Raw genomic sequence first — 19,131 nt, 5'->3', positions numbered from 1 at the left:
CTTCAGAAAAGAAATAGTGACAAAAAAGAAAACTCAATTACTCTCCTACACCTAACAACTCCCCCTCCATTATTGACTCATAGTATTGGTATAGCACATTTGTTACAGTTATGAAAGAATGTTAAAATACTGTTAACAGTACTACATAGTCTGCAATAGGTATATTTTTCCCAATAAACCCCTCTATTATTAACTTCTATTTATAGTGTCATACATTTGTTCTAGTTCATGAAAGAGATCTCTAATATTTGTACAGTTAATCATGGACATTGTCCACCACAAGATTCACTGTTTTATACATTCCCATCTTTTAGCCTCCAACTTTTCTTCTGGTGACATATGTGACTCTAAGCTTCACTTTTCCACCAATTCACACACCATTCAGTACTGTTAGTTATTCTCACAGTAATGTGCTACCATCACCTCTGTCCACTTCCAAACACTTAGGTTCAACCTAGTTGAACATCCTGCACATAATAAGCAACTGCACCCCATTCTTTAGCCTCATTCTATATCCTGTTAAATTATATCTCATATCTACAATTAGTTCATATCAGTGAGACCATGCAATATTTGTCCTTATGCATCTGACTTATTTCACTCAATGAAGTGCCCTCAAGTTTTCTTCATGAGCCCATTTTTTTTCAAGACAGTTTTGTTCACTCACCATACTTTCCATCCTAAATAAACAATTGATGGTTCCCTGTATAGTTAGATGGTATTCACCAACATCACCACTATCTATAGAAGGACATCTTCATTTCTTCCACAAGGAAGGAGGAAGAGTCAAAGAAGGTAGAGAGACAAAAGAAAAAGAAAAAGAAAGAAAAAACATGACAGCTAAAAAAAATGAAATGAAAGATAAAATTAAACTAAAATACAATAAAAGAGTCACAACATCAGCAATGCCAAGAGTCCCATAACCCTCCCTTATGCACCCCTCTTACAGGCATTTATCTTTGCTATATTGCCTTTGTCACATTAAAGGATTCATAATACAAAGTTTCTATTAACTAGTCTCTAGTTTGCTTTGATTGTATTTTTTCACCAATATTACCCTACTTTTAATACCTTGCAAGGTTGACATTCATTTGTTCTCCCTCATGTAAAAACATAATTGCACATTTTATCACAATTGTTGAGCACTCTAGGTTTCACTGAATTATACAGTCCCAGTCATTATCTTTCCTCTTTCCTTCTGGTGTCCCACATGCCCCTAACCTTTCTCTTTCAACTATACTCACAGTCATCTTTGTTCAGTATGCTTACATTGCTGTGCTAACATCACCCAAAATTATGTTCCAAACCTCTGATTCCTGTCTTCTCCCATGTGCCTGTAATGCTCCCTTTTGTATTTCCTGTAGTACAGGTATCTTGTTTACAAACTCTTTCACTGTCTGTTTGTCAGAGAATATTTTATACTCTCCCTCATATTTGAAGGATAGCTTTTCCAGATATAAGATAGTTGGTTGGTGTTTTTTTTTTTCCTTTCAATATCTTAAATATATCACACCACTTCCTTCTTGCTTCCATGGTTTCTGCTGAGAAATCTTCACAGTCCTTTCAAGCTTCCTTTGTATGTGATGGATCACTTTTCATTTGCTGCTTTCAGGTTTCTCTCTTTGTCTTTGACATTTGATAATCTGATTATTAGGTATCTCGGTGTAGATATACTCAGATCTATTCTTTTTGGGGTATGCTGTGCTTCTTGGATGTGTAATTTTATGTCTTTCATAAGAGGTGGGAAATTTTCATTGTTTACTTCCTCTACTGTTGCTCCTGCCCATTTTCCCTTCTCTTCTCCTTCTGGGACACCCATGACATGTACTTTCATCTGCTTCATGTTGTCATTCAATTCCCTGAGATGTTGCTCATATTTTTCCATGGTTTTCCCTATCTGTTCTTTTGTGTGTAGGCCTTCAGGTATCTTGTTCTCCAATTCCTGAGTGTTGCCTTCTGCCTCTTGAAATCTGCTGTTGTATGTCTCAATTGTGTTTTTCACCTCTTGTTTTGTGCCTTTCATTTCCATAGATTCTGCCAGTTATTTTCTCAAACTTTCAATTTCTACCTTATGTTCACCAGTATTTTCTTTATAGCCTTTGCCTCTTTTGTTATATTTTCCCTGAAATTGTTGATTTGGTTTTTTATTTGATTTAGCATATTTCTTTGGAAATCTTTAATAGAATGTTTCATTAAAGCAAAATAATATCTCAACTGTACCTTGATTGAGGGGTAAGTTTGTTCCTTTGACTGGGCCATATCTTTGTTTTACCTAGTATAGACTGTAGTTTTCTGTTGTCTATGCATTTGGTTTCTTTGATTACCCCAGTATGATTTTCCCAGATCAGAATGGGTTTAGGTCTCAGAATGGGGTTACATTCAGGGTGTGTCATAGAGGAATGACAGACTTTCCTGTGAGGTTTCCGGTGTCTGCACTTTTCCTAACCTGCCCAGAAGGTGGTGCCTGTCAGCCTGTGGCTCCTGATCTGTGTAAAGAAGTGTGGTCTCCTTAGTTTCTGTTTTGGCTGTTTTCCCAAAGGCTCTGGGGTCTGGTTCTGAATGGAAAACTGGGCCCACCTCCTCACTCTTAGGGAATATACATACCCTAAGGAGTTATCATCTGCATTTGAATTGTCTCTCTGACTCTGTTATCTCCATCACTGTCTGGGTCAGAGTGCTGCAAACTGAAAATGGCTACAGCTCTCTCTTGTGAGCCGTTCAGGTTGAGAGAGATAAAAAGGGGCAGAAAACCCCTTTTAGAGCTAGTACATGGCTCCCCAGTTTCACTCATTGGCCAGAGGTGACACCCAGTCTTCTGGGCTCCCCCTCTCAGGGCAGATTAGTCTTCTGGTTCTTTAAGGTCAGTCATCACTAAAAGCCTCTGTCTGCTTGTTGGGGGTTTGCAGCTTGTATTCAGCAGTCCACATTTGTTAACTAAAACCCCAGTTGGAGCTCAGATGGGCTCTGTTCGCTTGCTCAGAGAGTGCTGCTTTTTTCTACCACAGAGAGGTTTTGCAACTAAGCCTGCCATGGGGGGAGGGAGTTCTTGGTACAGTTCCACAGCTGTTACTTACAGATTCTATGCTCCAATCTCAGGCATTCCTCCCAATCCAGGTTGTTGTATGATGTGTGGACAGTCACGAGTTTCCCCCAGCAGTTATTCCAGATTATTTACTAGTTGTTCTGGTTGTTTATTAGTTGCTCCAGGGGACTAACTAATTTCCACACCTCTCTATGCTGCCATATTGCACCTCCCTTCTCACACTCCATCACAATCTCACACTTTCATCACTTGAAAATATTCCCCTGGGCACATTTGTAGTCAACCCTTCCCCAATTTCCAGGTCTTTGCTTAAACCTGAGCCATTCTGGTCTTTGTATTTTTACCTTTCCTGGAACACAATGAAAATTCAATTAAACAGTTGTGCCAGTTTGAATGTATTATGTCTCCCAAAATGCCATTAACTTTGATGCAATCTTGTGTGCAGACGTATTAGTGTTGACTAGATTGTAATTCTTTGATTGAGTGTTTCCATGGAGATGTGATCCACCCAACTGTAGGTGAAAACTCTGATTACATAATTTCCATGGAGGCATGGCCCCACCCAGTGAGACTTGGCCTTGATTAGTTTGCTGGGGCCCTATAAAAACTCAGACAGAAGGAGTAAGCTTGCTACAGGCAAGAGGGACACTTTGAATAATGCACAGGAGCTGAGAGAGTAGCTGTAGCTTACAGAGCAACATTTTGGAGATTACCTTTGAAAGCAGACTTTTGCTCTGGAGAAGCTAAGAGAGGACAAATGCCCCAAGAGCAACTAAGAGTGACATTTTTGAGGAACTGCAGCCTAGAGAGGAATGTCCTGGGAGAAAGTCATTTTGAAATGCAAACTGGGAGCAAGAGGACACCAGCCATGTGTCTTCCCAGCTAACAGAGGTTTTCTGGATGCCATTGGCCATCCTCCAGTGAAGGTACCCAATTGTTGATGCATTTCCTTGGACACTTTATGGTCTTAAAGACTGTAATGGTGTGACCAAATAAATCCTTTTATAAAAGCCAATCCATTTCTGGTGTTTTACATCCTGGCAGCATTAGGAAACTGGAACAACAGTACATGTTCATTTGAGCCTGGCTTCTTTCACTTAGCATTGCTTTTGAGATTTATCCATGTTTTGTGTGTGTATCACAACTTCATTCCTTTTTATGACTCAGTAGTATTCTCATTTATGGATATATCATAGCTTTTTATCCATTTTCCAGTTGAGAGGTATTTGGGTGGTTTCCAGTTCTTAGAAATCATGTACAAAACTACTATAAGCATTTCCATAGAGAGGATTTATTTTAGTGTGGACGGAGGTTTTCATGGTAAATGTAGGTTTGAGTTCATACAAATATGCCAACCTGTTTTCCAATGTTTGGCATTTTGTTTTGCCACCAGCAGCAAATGATATTTCAAATTTCTCTAGGCCTTTTCCTCATTATTTGATAGTGTCTATTTTTAAATTTTGGTTATTTTCATTATATATAATCCAAAGTCAAAGAAGTCACAAGTGAAATTCAAAAATATTTTGAATTAAATGACAATTTGAAAAAGCATTTCAAAATATGTGAGATACAGTCAAAACAGTTCTTAGAGTTAAATGCATAACATTAAATGCATGTATTACAAAAGAATAAGCATATCAAATAAATGATCTGTTTCAATCAAATTTAATTGAATAAACTAAGAGCAAGTGAAGTCCAAATAAGGACAAGGAAAGCAATAATAAGATATGAGCAGAACTCAGTGGAATTGAGAAAAGGAAAACACTAGAGAAAATCAATGAAATGAAAGTTTCTCTTTTGGTAAAAATCATTGAAATTGATAAATATCTAAGCAAAATGACCAAGAAAAATTAGGTGGTACAATTTATAAATATCAAGAATTAAAGAGGAGACATAATAAGGACCTTAAAAGGGATAATAAGGAAAAACTGTGGGAAGTCCTATGCTCATTAATGTGAAAATTTAGAGATTAAAATGATAAATATCTTGCCATACACAAACTTCCAAAGATGACTTAGAAAGAAATGGAAAATAGAATACCTCTTTTTTTCTTATAAAATAAATTGAATTCATAGTAAAAGTCCTACCATCAAAGTAAAATTCAGGCCTAGACCTCTTCACTCATGAGTTTTACAAAACACTGAAGGAAAAAATAATATCAATTCTACTGAACACCTTCCAGAATATAAAACAGGATGAAATGTTTCTGAAATCAATTTATGAGTCTTCACTTCATTCCAAAATCAGACAAAGAGATTATGACAAAACTACAGACTCTTGTCTTTTATGAGTACAGGTGCAAAAATCTTCAAAATATACTAACACGTCAAAATTATACATCATGTGCATTTGGGGCAAACTCACCCTTTCCACATGCATGGGTTGCTCTGCTTTCCTTGTGCAAGATTTCTTGACTCCAGGCCTCAATTTCCGTGGTTCTGTCTTGAAAGAAATTTTTCCTTCAATTTGTTCTTTCTCCATCCCCTCCAGTCCAGACCATCTATACAGATGTTACAAAAAAAAAAAAAAAATTGTTTGTTTCGCATGCAGCTTACAGGGGTCAAAACTGTCAGATGATAGGACTTTCCACAAATCAGCTTTAGCAAACTGAAACAAAATACGTGATAGATAGATTGAGGAATATCCTTTTAAAAAATCTATTCTCTGAAACAGTTTAGCCTGCATTAAAGGGTCATGCATAATAATACTAAATAGTATTTATTAAATGATTATCATTTGTCAGGATTTATTCTAAGCACTTTGCATGTGTTAGCTCATTTATTCCTCACAATGACTTTCTTAAGGTCATCTTCCTGAGAATGCGAGAGTTAGAAAATAGTTCTGTTTTCTGTTAAACTGTCAAAACAAAATATAAATGAACTCTATATACAGGGAGATTGTGGTATCTTCGCTAATGATTGACTGAGAGTATTTAGGAAACAGGTTTCCCAGCAGTTCTCATCCTGCAGTTGAGTGACTTAAAAGGAATGGGGTGTCTAGGAGTCAGTATATCATAATCTGTTTCTAGGACTAGAGATTTTTCTTCTACCCTATAGATGGAGAATCATTCAAACATAGTCAGGGATAGTGCTTATATTCAGATATCATTGAGAAACTCAAACTCAGCCTCACCTCCTTGTAAAGGCCCCTTGAGGAGGAAGAAGAGAAACCCTGTAGGGAGGACTTCATTTCCATTTCTTCTCCCTCAGCCTCTGTGATAGAATTGGCTGCAACCTTGCAGCAATCACTAGGGTTGCTGTAATTAACTTAGCTGTTTGGGTTCAGGCTGTCCTGAAACATAAGAAGATGTTGAGGGATAACGATGGGCATCCTCTCCACCCATAGAGAGATGCACCATTGAGAGAACTTCTTTTAGCAAGAAATGAGAACATTTGGGGATTTGGTGAAACACACATTTACTCATATAGAGCATGGCTTCCATCAGCCTTACTGCTTGGTTGTATTTCTTTCCCTATAAGAAGATATCAGCATAGAAAGGATGAGACTAACCCCAAGTGAGAGTTTCCTGGCAGTGGACAGAATAAATCTAACTCTGACTGATAATAGATTTCACAGATGAGAATGAACTGAATGCTGTAATCCCCTCCTTATGTTTATTCTTCTAGGGCCAAACACTTAATAAGGCTACCAGAACTCATCAACATTTTGGGGGTTGCTTTGGTCATGGGAGCTAGAAGTAATATTTGAGGAGACAAGGAAGAGCTCTATGCAGAGCACATGTGGACATATTAAAAGTAAATAGGAGCCTTTGCACATGTTTTAATAGTCTGGGAAAGAAAGCATAAAGGTGAAAAGTGTTTTAGATAGAATTTTTTATGAGAAGGCTTGAGATTGAAAGAATGATTCTGTGATGGCACATATTTTCCTGTTAAGTGCGAGGTATAGCCTTCTTCTGAGATGAAAAGAAAAAGTAGGGTATAAGGATTCTAGAGAACTGTTATAAAATTGGAACATTTGCTGAGAAGAATGTGTAGAAGGATTGTTTTGAACATCCAAATTTTGGTCCAGAAACTTTGAAGACCTAGTTCATATTGGAGTTCATAAATGTTGTTTGTGCCCTTTAGTGGATAATTGTATAATTTCTACAGCATTGAAGCATTACTTACACAGAATAAAAAGATTGTTTAAATTTATGGTTCAAATAATTCAGTTTGCGTTGTATGTTATACTGAAGCAGAAAAAGGTTCTCTTTCAAAAATAATTTATATTGTTTAGTCCAGAAAACAATGTAGATGTTGCCCCCTGGAGTTGTGCAAACCCAAAACATTAGTTTGGGAATGAGTCCTGTATTTGACTTTCTCTTACTCCTACAAACCCACTGATTTTTGGTTGATCCCTATTTCTTACAATAAGAAGGCAGCCCTGACTTTAGCAGTTGGGATTAAATTGGTGCATTTTCAACAAAATACATAGTCATCCTATCTTTCTGTTTAAATATTTTAAGTACTTGGCCTATTGGTTATATAGTATATATATTCCAGAAGCTTTTCAAAGTATTGTTTTACTGAATATGTAAAGCCATGTATATTCCAAACATTGTGACATTTGTATGTGGATTAGAAATTTCCCTTTGATAAAATTCTAAACGCAATGATGTTTCCAATTGAAAGAGACTGTAATCATCAGTTAATCAAATACTTTTTTTATGAAAGAAGAAACAATAAATTTTCTGACTGAAAGGGGAGCAAAATACACTTGAGCCCACATATTCTGATTGAAAGACCAAGTCTTCTGCATTGACCACACTTGTTAAAATACTAATAGATTCTGTTTATCTTACATACTTACATCAATTTTTACAGAAAATTACTCTTTGGTTCCAGAGCTTCCTCAATGCATTTTTTTTGAGGGGGAAAGAGAGGGTTTATTTTATATTTGGTTTTATTTTATGTCATAAGACTATAATTCTTACTTTTAGAATATTCTGTCACTTTCCCCAGACCTGAAATAAAGGTTCCAAAGATAATTCACCTGATTAAACCATGCTATGTTAAAATGCTCACACAGACCTAAAAAATGATGTAAAAAAAATCTCCCCAAATTATACATTGCACAGTTTCCCTTTCCTAAACAAATTAGCCAACTTATCTGTGAACCACCATTTTGTACTTTCCTTAGCTTTTATATACACACTTTGGCACTTAGACATTGCTTGAGAATGCTGATCAGTTTGAGACAGAAGAAAACAACATTTTGCTTGATGTGGGAGCAGTATCCTGCCAATGTTGCAAAAATATGCACCAAACCATTTAACACATGGAAAATCTCTCTTGGTAGTGGCCAGATTATAGGAGAGTACATATTAAAAATCTATTTTGAGATGTTAAAAGACTGGTGCAGACACAACGGGGTATAAGTTAAGCCCCTGAGGATCTGTCTGTACCCTCAGCCCTGGACAAAATGGACACCAGCTTCAGAGATTGGGGAGTAACCTTTTCTGTAAAGAATTGGCTTGAGTAGTTTTAAGTTGCTGTTTATATTTCTGCATCTGCTTTGACCATGAATGCAGTTAGTTAAAAGTTCATGGAATATACTCTGGATATAAGGTTTCTGAAAAGTCTTCCAAGAAGACATAAATCATTTCCCCATTTAGCTGATTGTGCTGAAACATTTCAAAAACAAAGAATACCTTTCCATGTTGTCACAGTCCCAATAACGGGCTTCAGTTCCTCTAGCATACTTGCAAGTAATTTAGTTTCTCCTGTAATTCTTGTTCTAATTCAAATAGCTTTATCTGTGTACAGAACAGTTTGCTAAAATGCCTTTTGGACAAAATGTATTACTGAAACGTTTTACTGAATCTGCTACTTGCTCCAGTGAGGCCATCCAATCTACATAGTAAACTAATTTTCTGCTGCATTAGGTTTTTGATATTCCTTCACAACCAATGATTGCTCTTTTTAAAGTTGAATACTAGTCCATGAGAAGCAGCAATTACCCCAAGTGGAGTATTGTCATCCACATTACAGTCAAGCGGAGCTGATACATATGATGTCCCAGATCTGAATCAGTCTTTGGAATTAAAGGAGACACCTTGAAAAATGATTGCTTTATATCTTGGCCTAACGTTTCTGACATTTTGCCCACGTTGTCTGACATTTTAGTCATTCCCTCTGCCAAGCTATCAGGAAGGATTTAACTGCATTTGAAAGATTCCTTATAGGATTATGAAGTGAATTTATACAAGGGTCCATTTAGTGAGCAAATCTCCTTTTCCTTTACTGCAGGCTTTGTTCTCAAAGAAGTCATACACATAGTGAGCCAAAGCTGGTGATGCTTTCATCATTTCAGGAGTTAATAATAACTGCAAACATGCATTCAGATCCTTTTTTTTCTTTTCTAAAGAATCTCTATCCATATTATTAAAAGTCTTTTTGCCAAGAAGCTTCAATATGCTTGATAGATTTTCAAACTTTTCTGTGATTCTCATGTGGAAGTAATGGAAGTCACTATAATGACAATAGGTTTTCCACATCTCCCCACAGGTTACATTGCACTGGTGTATACTAATGGCATATAATGTATGCCATGATCATTACAAACACTAGTGTCTGAAATGTAGACATGAAGTTTTACTAAATCATCAGAAGATACATTTAAAGATCATCCAAAGACAAATTTATGCTTTCTGTAAGAGACCCAACAAAAGATTCTCCATCACCATAATTTATCCTCTGAAACTAGGATCTTTTAACATATTCAGTTCAGCTTGCATGTGTACATAATGTGCATTCTGTTTGAAAAAGGGGTGACTAAAGATATTCAGCATCTTTTCTCATGCACATTGGCATTTTTTGTATATCTTCTTTGGAGAAGTATCAATTCAAGCCTTTTGGCTGCACCTCTCCCCCACTTCATTTGTGCAATTTTATTTCATGTAAACTTCACCATAACTTTTTCTGTTAGTATTATCATATCCATTTTTAAATTTATTTTTTTAATTAAAAGTCATAGCTTTACATAAAAATCATGTAAAAAATACAGAATGCCCATTTCCTCACCCGCCTGTTATTAACACTTTGCATTAGTGTGGTAACCTTTGTTACAATTGATGAAAGAATATTAAAATTGTAATGCTAACAGCAGTCTGTAGTTGACATTAGGGTGTATTTTTTCCCACTATACCACCATATTATTAACATCTTGCATTAATATGCCATATTTCTTATAATTCATTAATGAATATTTTTAAAATTGTACTATTTAGTATAATCCATCATTTAAAATAGGCTTCACCGTATTGTATAGTCCTTTGTCTTATATTTTAATTTTTATTCTAATGACATATGTATGACCTAAAATTTCCCCTTTTAACCACATTCACATATATAATTCAGAGCTATTAATTATGCCCATGATATTGTTCTGCCCTTGCAAACATCCATTTCCAAAACATTACAATAAACCTAAATAAAAATTCTGTGCACATAAAGCAGTAACTCCCCATTCCTTATCCCTAAACACAGCCCCTGGTAACCTATATTCTAGATTCTCTCTCTTTGAGTTTGATTATCTTAATTATTTCATAATCAGTGAGATTATACAGTATTTGTCTTTTTGTGTCTGGTTTATTTCCCTCAACATAATGTCTTCAAAGTTCTTTTCATGTTGTTTCATAACCTAGAACTTCATTCATTTTTAATGCTGAATAACATACAATTGTATGTTTATACTACATTTCATTTACCCATTCATTGGTTGATGGACACTTGGGTTGCTTCTATCTTTTGGCAATTGTGAATAATACCACTAAGAACATTGGTGTGCAAATATCTTTTCTAATCACTGCTTTCAGTTCTTTGGGGTATATACGTAGTAGAGGGATTGCTGGGTCATATGATGTTTTGGTTTGCTAAAGCTGTCAGAATGCAATATACCAGAAATGTGTTGGCTTTTACAATGGGATTCATTAGTTTACAAATTTACAACTCTAAGGCCATGAAAATGTCCAAATTTAGGCATCAATAGGGGGATACCTTCTCTGAAGAAATGCTGATGGCAACCAGGGTTACTCTGTCACATGGGAAGGCACATGGCCAGTATCTGCTGATCCTTCTCTCCCAGGTTTCACTGCATTCGGGTTCTGGCTCTTTCAGTTTCTGTGGATCATTTCTTGCTTCTCCAGGGCATTCCTCCCTAAACTCTCTCAGTGTTTCTGCCTTTTATCCTCTTATAAAGGGCTTCAGTAAAGGATTGATCCCACCTTTAATTGGGTGGGTCACATCTCAATTGAAACAACCTAAAACAACCTAACCAAAATGTCCTACCCACAATCTGTCTGCACCCACAAGAATGGATTAAAATAACATGATCTTTTCTGGTGTACATAACAGCTCCAAACTACCACATATGGTAAGTCCATACTGAGATTTCTGAGGAAATACCAAACTTTTTTCCACAGCAGCTACAACTCTTTACATGTGTACCAGCAATGAATAAATTTTTCTGTTTTCCCACATCCTCTCCAACACTTGTAATTTTCTGGGGTTTTTAATAGTAGCAATTCTAGTGAGTGTGAAATTCATTTTCCTAATAGTTAATCATGTTAAGCATGTTTTTATGTGCTTTTTAGCTATTTGTATATACCATTTGCAGAAATGTGTATTCAATTACTTTGCCCATTTTTAATTGGGTTGTTGAACATTTTATTGTTGAGTTGTAGAATTTCTTTATATATTCTGGATAGAAACCCTTTTTAGATGCATGGGTTCCAAATATTTTCTCCCATTGGGTAGGTTGTCTTTTCATTTTCATGATAAAGTCCTTTGATACAAAAGTTTATAATTTTGATGAGGTCCCATTTATCTATTTTGTTTTTCTTTCATTGCTTGTGTTTTTGTGTGAAGTCTAAGAAACCAATGCATAACACAAGATCCTGAAGATGTTTCCCTACATTTTCTTCTAGGAGTTTTATAGGACTGGCTCTTTCATTTAGTTCTTTGATTCATTTTTATATATGGTATGAGGTAGGGGCCTTGTTTTCTAGCACCATTGGTGAAAAGACTATTCTTTCCCAATTGAATATACTTGGCAGCCTTTTCAAAAATAAAGTGGCCGTATATGTTAGTGTACAATTATTTTAATCTGCTGTTGGAATTGGTTTGTTATTATTTTTTGAGGATTTTTTCTGTATTCATAAGGTATGCAAGTCTTTAATTTTCTTATCTTGTGGTATTTTTATTTGGCTTTGGTATTAGGATGATGTTGACCTCATAGAATAAGTTAGGAAGTGTTCCTTTCTCTTCAAGTATTTTTGGAAGAGTGTGAGCAGGATTTATGTTAATTCTCCACAAAATGTTTGGTAAAATTCAACTGGGATGTCATCTGGTCCTGTGCTTTTCTTGAATGTGGTGTACTAAAGCCTGCTGCTATTAATGTAAAACCGTCTATTTTTCCCTAGAATTTTGGGAGTGTTCCCTTCACATATTCAAGTGTTCTGTTGTTAGTTGCAAATATGTTTATAATCTCTAAATCATTTTGGCAAGTCAACACTTTACTCAGTATGCAGTGTCCCTTTTTTTTTTTTTTTTGTCCTTTGTAACAGTATCTGATATGAGTATATCCACCCCAGCTCTCAGTTATTTGCTATTTGCATGGAATGTTTTGCCATCCTTTTACTTTCAACTAATTTGTGTATTTGTATATGAGAGCCTCCTATAAACAGTAAATAGGTGCATCGTGCTTTCTTCTCTCTTCTTTTAATCTATTTTTTGATTGAAGGGTTTAATGAATTTACATTTAAACTAACTACTTAATTCTGAAATTTTGCAATTGGTTTCTGTAATTTTTATAACTATTTGTCCCTCATTTATTCCATTACTCCTTACCATTGTGTTTAGTTAATCTTTTTGAATGAAACATGTAGAATCACTTTCTCATTTCTTTTTTGTGATATAGTTTTAACATCCTAAATCTATAGCAATCTCGTTTGATTCATTATTTACCTAATGTGAATAACATATTCAATCTATTATTTTGTTCCTCCATCCCTCTCCTTTAAGTTGCTCTTTTAACCTATCACATTTTTTTCATTGTTTCCTAAACCATATATTTTATTACTTTTTATACATTGTATTTTTGATTATTTAAAAAATAAAATGTGGTGTTACGAAGCATAATACTATAATCTGGAATTTATATTTACCCATTAGATCACTTTTGCCTAAGATCTCTCTTTCTTTTTTGCAGTTTAGTGTACAGTCTGATTTCCTTTAATTTAAATCCTAGGAGCACCTTTTAGCATTTCTTTCAGGGCAGATCCAGTGGTGATGAACTCCTTCAGCTTTTGTTTTTGTGGAAAGTCTTCATCTCTCACTTTTTTAAAGTTAGTTTTACTGATATAAAATTCTTGGTTGACATTTATTTTCTTTCAGTACTTTAAGTGTGTCATTCACTGTTTTCTAGCCTCCATCATTTTTGATGAGATTGGCTCTTAATCTTATTGAGGATCTTTGTTTCGTGACATGTTGCATCTCATTTTCTTCTTTCACAATTCTTTTAATGATTGTTATTGACATTCAAAAGTTTTATATTTACATGTTATCTTTATAGCTCTACTTGAGTTTATCCTATTTGGAGTTCATTGAGGTTTTCGGATTTGTACATTCACGTTGTTTGTCAATTTGGGATATTTTTAGCCACTATTTCTTCAAATGTTCTTTCTCTCTTCTCCTTCTGGAACTCCCATAATGTGACTATTGGTACACAGTGCATCCCACAGATCCCTTTGGGTTTGTTCAATTTTCTTCATTCTTTTTCTTTATGCTCCTCTAATCAGATAATTCTAATTATCCTATCTTTAACTTCACTAATTCTTTTTTTTTCTTCCAGCTCAAATCTGCATTGAACCCCTCTATAAATATTCTTTTTAAAATTTCAGTCACCTCATTTTTCAAGTCCTGTTTTGCTCTTTGGTTACTTTCCATAATTTCAATCATTTTATTTATATTTTTATTTTCTTCATATACCGTTTTCCTGATATCCTTTATTTTTTTGCTTGTGATTGCCTTTAGCTCTTTAAGCATATTGAATACAGTTATTTTAAACTTTGTGGCTGGTATTTTCAATGTCTTGCTTTCCTCCTTTCCTTGCTTTCCATGTCTTGGTTCCTTTTGCTTTATTATGTTCCTCTCAATGTTCTAACATTTCCTGTTTTTTTTTGTTTTTTGTTTTTTTTTTTTTTTCTTTTGGCATAACTTATGATTTTGTGTTGAAATCTGGGCCTTTTCATTTTTTAAATTTCTTTATTGAGATATATACACATACTATACAGTAATCCATAGTGTACAATCAACTGTTTACAGTATCATCATATAGTTGTACCCTTTTAATATTTTAATTTTTTGTCAATGAGAATAAGATGCTCCCTTTTCTGCAGGGTTTGCTAATCTTTCCCCTTTTAAGTGTTAATAGCTATAGATTTCCATTTATCTACTGAATTTTCAAACTAAACAAAGACTGTATCCCTTGAAGTCATGTAGTCACTAAGTTTCTATTCCTTTACTTTTTATGCACTAGTGTTATAAAAGTGAATTCATGAATGTCAGGAAGTAGTAAAGACAAAAGTGGAGGAAAATTCTTTTCCCAGTCTTTGCAGATTGGCTCTGTGCTGGTGCTCTCCTTCTACACTTAGCCAGCAGTGCACAGCCTGAGGTGAAGACACAGGGCCTTCTCAAGTCTTTTTGTGCATGAATCTTTCCCCGTGCTAAAATGCATGGCCTTTTAAACTCCCCTGTGTACTAGGACATTCCAATGCTACAATTTCCCCCAAAACTGCATATTTTCTCAAAGCCCTGGGCTTCATATTGTATGTCTCAATTGTCATCTTTTGTCCCATGCATCTGTGGTTCAATTTTTATCTTGCAGTGTTTTAGTGGCTCTGTCAGCCTCTTCTATGTCCAGTGTAATTTCCAGGACAGGCAAGGCAAAAAATGAATGTTTTGCATTAGTTCTTCAGACTGTCACAAGTTGAATTGGAGCAGATCTACATGCACCCCATAAAGCAATGAAGAGTTACCCTACCCACTCTGGAACCCAGGAAAGGGACTCTTAATGGAAATAAATGTTGATGACACACAAAACTGAGGAGGAATTATGGGTGAGAAGCAAAGGTGCCATGAGGTTTTGCTACCATTTGTTCTTTTCTTGATTCAGCATTTGCTCAGTTATTTTAACACTTTGAGTGATTTCCAGAGTTTCTGATAAAGGTTGTTCTGCCAGTTATTACTTGTTTTTTCAATGTTTCTTTGAGAGGGATGGAAATTCAAGATTTCTTTCTCTACTATCATGTAGATGGAATAGATTCTTTTTATTTTCATTTCTCAAATTTATATATAAATTATTAATACCTTACAATGAAACATGAGACATATAGTATACTGACTAGTCAATTTTACCATTGATTTTATATATTTTTATTTATAATATAGAAGTTTTACAGTGTTTACATATTGTTATAGTGTTTACATATTGTTATAATTAAATGATCCCTGCTTTGCACATACAATGATTCCAAAAATTTGAATCCCAAGGTATTCAGTTATAATACAATGATTATATGAAAATTCTTATTCACTGCTGAACAAAGCAGGCTGATTCTTTCCATAGAGAAAAAACAAAATGCAATCAGCTTTATTAAACCCTTGGTTTAAATCTCATTTTTCTTACTAAAAATATTCCTCTCAGTTTTTTCTATTTCTTATTATATCCTTTATTGCATTTTTTGTTTTGTTTAGTTTTGTTGGGATACATTCTTAGATAGGTCTCTTATTCATGGTGCTTGACCAGAAAAAGTTGTGAGTACTTGCTTTACAGAATTCTCACATTTGAATGTACACTGGAAGGTTTACAATTAAAGGTTACAGGTTTTTTTTTTCCTCTGAGGCCATCAAAGATCTTTCTTCACATGCTGCCAATTTCTAATGTTTCAGATGAAAAATTTGATGCCAGTATGCATTTTATTTCTTTAGCCAAACTTTTTTCTTTCTCTGGAAAAATTTATATTGCCTCATTATCATTAGATAAAGAGGTGAATCTGGAATGGAAGTAGGGTCTTTTAAATTCACATGGATTGACACTTGGTAGACTCTTTCATTTTCAACACTTGTATCTTCCTTCATAACTGAAATGTTTACTTCCTTTTTTATCTTTTAACACATTCCATCTTCAAATGTTTCTGTTCTCTCCTTCTAGGACTACAAATAGATGCACTTTGGCATATATATTTCAGTAAATAAGAATTCCTCTCATGCATTTTCCATCTATATCCTTAGCAATATCATTAAAATTAGTAGCTTAAATTTTAACCTATTTAAAATGAATTATTAATTCTCTTTAACTGATTTTTTCATGTTGATAATCATTTTCACTTATCAGGAACTCTGCTTTGTTTTCTTAATGGTCTTCTGTATTAGCAATCTGCTTTTATTTTTTTATTTGATACTCTATTGAATCTCTAATTATATACAAACTGGTGTTTCTAAAAATGTTTTAGGTTGGGATGAATTTTTTTTTTCTAAAAATATGAAAGTGCCTATGGATCATCTGATAAGCCATTGAGTATGTGCATGGAATACTATCCATTGAGTACTAGTGTCACTGACTCACATTGAGAAATTTTGTTCCCTCCTCCCTTCTCATGTTATACACTCCTCCTAGGTGGAACTTCATGCATTTATTTCTTTAATTGCCATCTGTATGCTAAAGAATCCTAAATTTTTCTAGCCCAAATTTGTTTTTGAGGATCAGTGCCATATACTCAGCTGATTAATGTACACTGCTATTTGGATGTCTCCCATGGCATTGTACCAAATGTATTCCAAAAACACCCATCCACTCTGTGTTCCATCTTGACTTTTTTATTCCATTCAAAGATCAAAGCCAGAACCTGGATTTCTTTCATGTCTCCTCTCTCTAGTCTCTAACTTCCTTCATGTTTGTTTGTTTATAAAACCTAAATGACTCTTGAAACCTTTTCTATTTCTCCATGGCAGCTTGGATTCCTAGATGCAAAGTCTGACATACAGAATTTTATGAAAGGAATTTACAGGAGAAGGGTTGAACTAAGTAGATTATAGAAGAGAGAAGAAAGAATATGGTATCAACTACCAGAAGATTGTGGTTAGGAGAGGCAGGGCAAAAAAACACCTCCATGAAAAATATTAGATAAAAGCCAGAAAGTGACTGAGAACATCAGTTCCAGTGATGCACCAGCTGGACAAAGTCTACTAAATCCACAGGGACTGTGCACTTGGTGAAACCAGGAGTCTGAGTTCTGAAATGAGTGGGTAAGCCTGCTGAATATCTGGCAGCCATGCTGCAGTGTGGGGAAACTGTGGGTTGGCCTTTGGAGTTGGACTAGTTCTTTTTAAAAAAACCCAAAAGTGGCTGTGGATATGGCAGCAAGAACCACACAGTGAAGTGCATCAGAAACAGGCTGTGGGTATGCCTCAATATCTGGCATGGATGATAGCCTTTTGCACACCTGCTGCTAATTGTCTCAGAGCATGGAAGGCAGAGGTGAGCCAAAAGGGAAAATAACCATTCCCCTTAAAGCCATCTTCTTGGTGGGCTGAGAATGCTCCTGCCTGGTGTCTGCGCCACAGCCCAGAGCCGCACCAAAAAAAGCCAGTGTGACAGGAAGTGTTTCTAGCATCATGCACACATGCCACAATATCAGACATGGACAGTAGCCTTTCATGCACCCAAAGCTAATTGTCCTCAAGCTAGGAAGGCAGAGCTGTGTGAAAAGGGGGGAAAGTACCACACCCCATAGAGCAATCCTTTCAGCAGGATGGAATGCCACTATACAGCACAGTGGCCCGGAACATCCCTTGAGGGGCAGTGTGAACTCTTGACATAGCACAGCCTTTGCTCAGCAGAGGCCCTAGGAGGGCACAGCTTGGAAGAGGGACCCACTCAGAAATCCCAGGGAGCATATGCCAATACCAAGGACTTGTGGGTCAGTGGCAGAGATAATCTGTGGCCAGACTGAACTGAAGGTTTACACTCTCGCAATAGCCTTAAATCTCCAGGAACATTTGGGAGATTTGATTATTAAAGCTGTCTTCCCTCCCTAACCACTCAGACACATGCCCCACATTCAGGGTGGGCAGCACCAACTACACACACAATCTTGCTGAACCAATTGGACCCCACAAGAATCAGACACCCACACACCACAAAGTTGAGAACTGGCTGGAGGGGAATAGGTGGCTCTCAGATGTCACCTGCTGGTTAGTTAGAGAAAGTTTATGCCACCAAGCTATAGATCTGACAAATTAGAGATCAGTCTTTAAATTAGCATACATATCCTAAAAAATCCCTATCAAGTTATGCAAATGCCAAGAGGCTAATAACAACAGAAATTTTAAAGCATATGAAAAACAGATGATATGGATAGCCCAAACCCAAACACACAAATAATAAGATCATAGGAGATGCAGTACCTGGAGCAATTAATCAAAGAACTAAAGGCAAACAATAAGAGCATGGCATAGGATATAAAGGACATGAAGAAGACCCTAGAAGAGCATAAAGAAGAAATTGCAAGAGTAAATTTTAAAAAAATAATAATAGATGATGTTATGGAAATAAAAGAAACAAAAGAAACTGTTGATCAAATTAAAAAGATTCTGGATACTCAAAGTAGAAGGCTAGAGGAAGATGAACAATGAATCAGTGACCTGGAGGAGGACAAAATAGAAAGTGAAAGAACAAAAGAAAGAATGGGGAAAAATAAAAATATCAAAATGGATCTCAGGGATATGAGAGATAAAATAAAATGTCCAAATATAAGACTCATTGGTGTCCCAGAAAGGGAAGAGAAGGGTAAAGGTATAGAAAGGGTATTCAAAGAAATTGTTGGGGAAAACTTTCCAAACCTTCTACACAACATAAATACACAAAGCACAAATGCCCAGTGAGCTCCAAATAGAATAAATACAAATAAACTCACCCCAAGACATATTCTGATCAGACTGGCAAATACTGAAGAGATGAAGCAAGTTCTGAATGCAGCAAGAGAAAAGCAATTCACCACATACAAAGCAAACAACATAAGACTAAGT

The 19,131-nt window shown here is 35.6% G+C and overlaps 1 protein-coding gene and 1 pseudogene across 1 annotated transcript in view; both read right to left on the bottom strand.

The window, feature by feature from the left end:
* LOC119536857 (olfactory receptor 4C13-like) overlaps nt 1–19,131 on the bottom strand; it is a 137,153-nt gene that overhangs the window by 101,776 nt on the left and 16,246 nt on the right. The window lies entirely within an intron of this gene.
* LOC119535834 lies at nt 8,478–9,833 on the bottom strand (annotated as a pseudogene).

This window comes from Choloepus didactylus, chromosome 6 (genome assembly GCF_015220235.1).
Source record: "Choloepus didactylus isolate mChoDid1 chromosome 6, mChoDid1.pri, whole genome shotgun sequence".
Classification (NCBI taxonomy): domain Eukaryota; kingdom Metazoa; phylum Chordata; class Mammalia; order Pilosa; family Megalonychidae; genus Choloepus; species Choloepus didactylus.
Note: the sequence above shows the minus strand (reverse complement) of the source record. Positions and strands in the feature narration are given on the sequence as shown.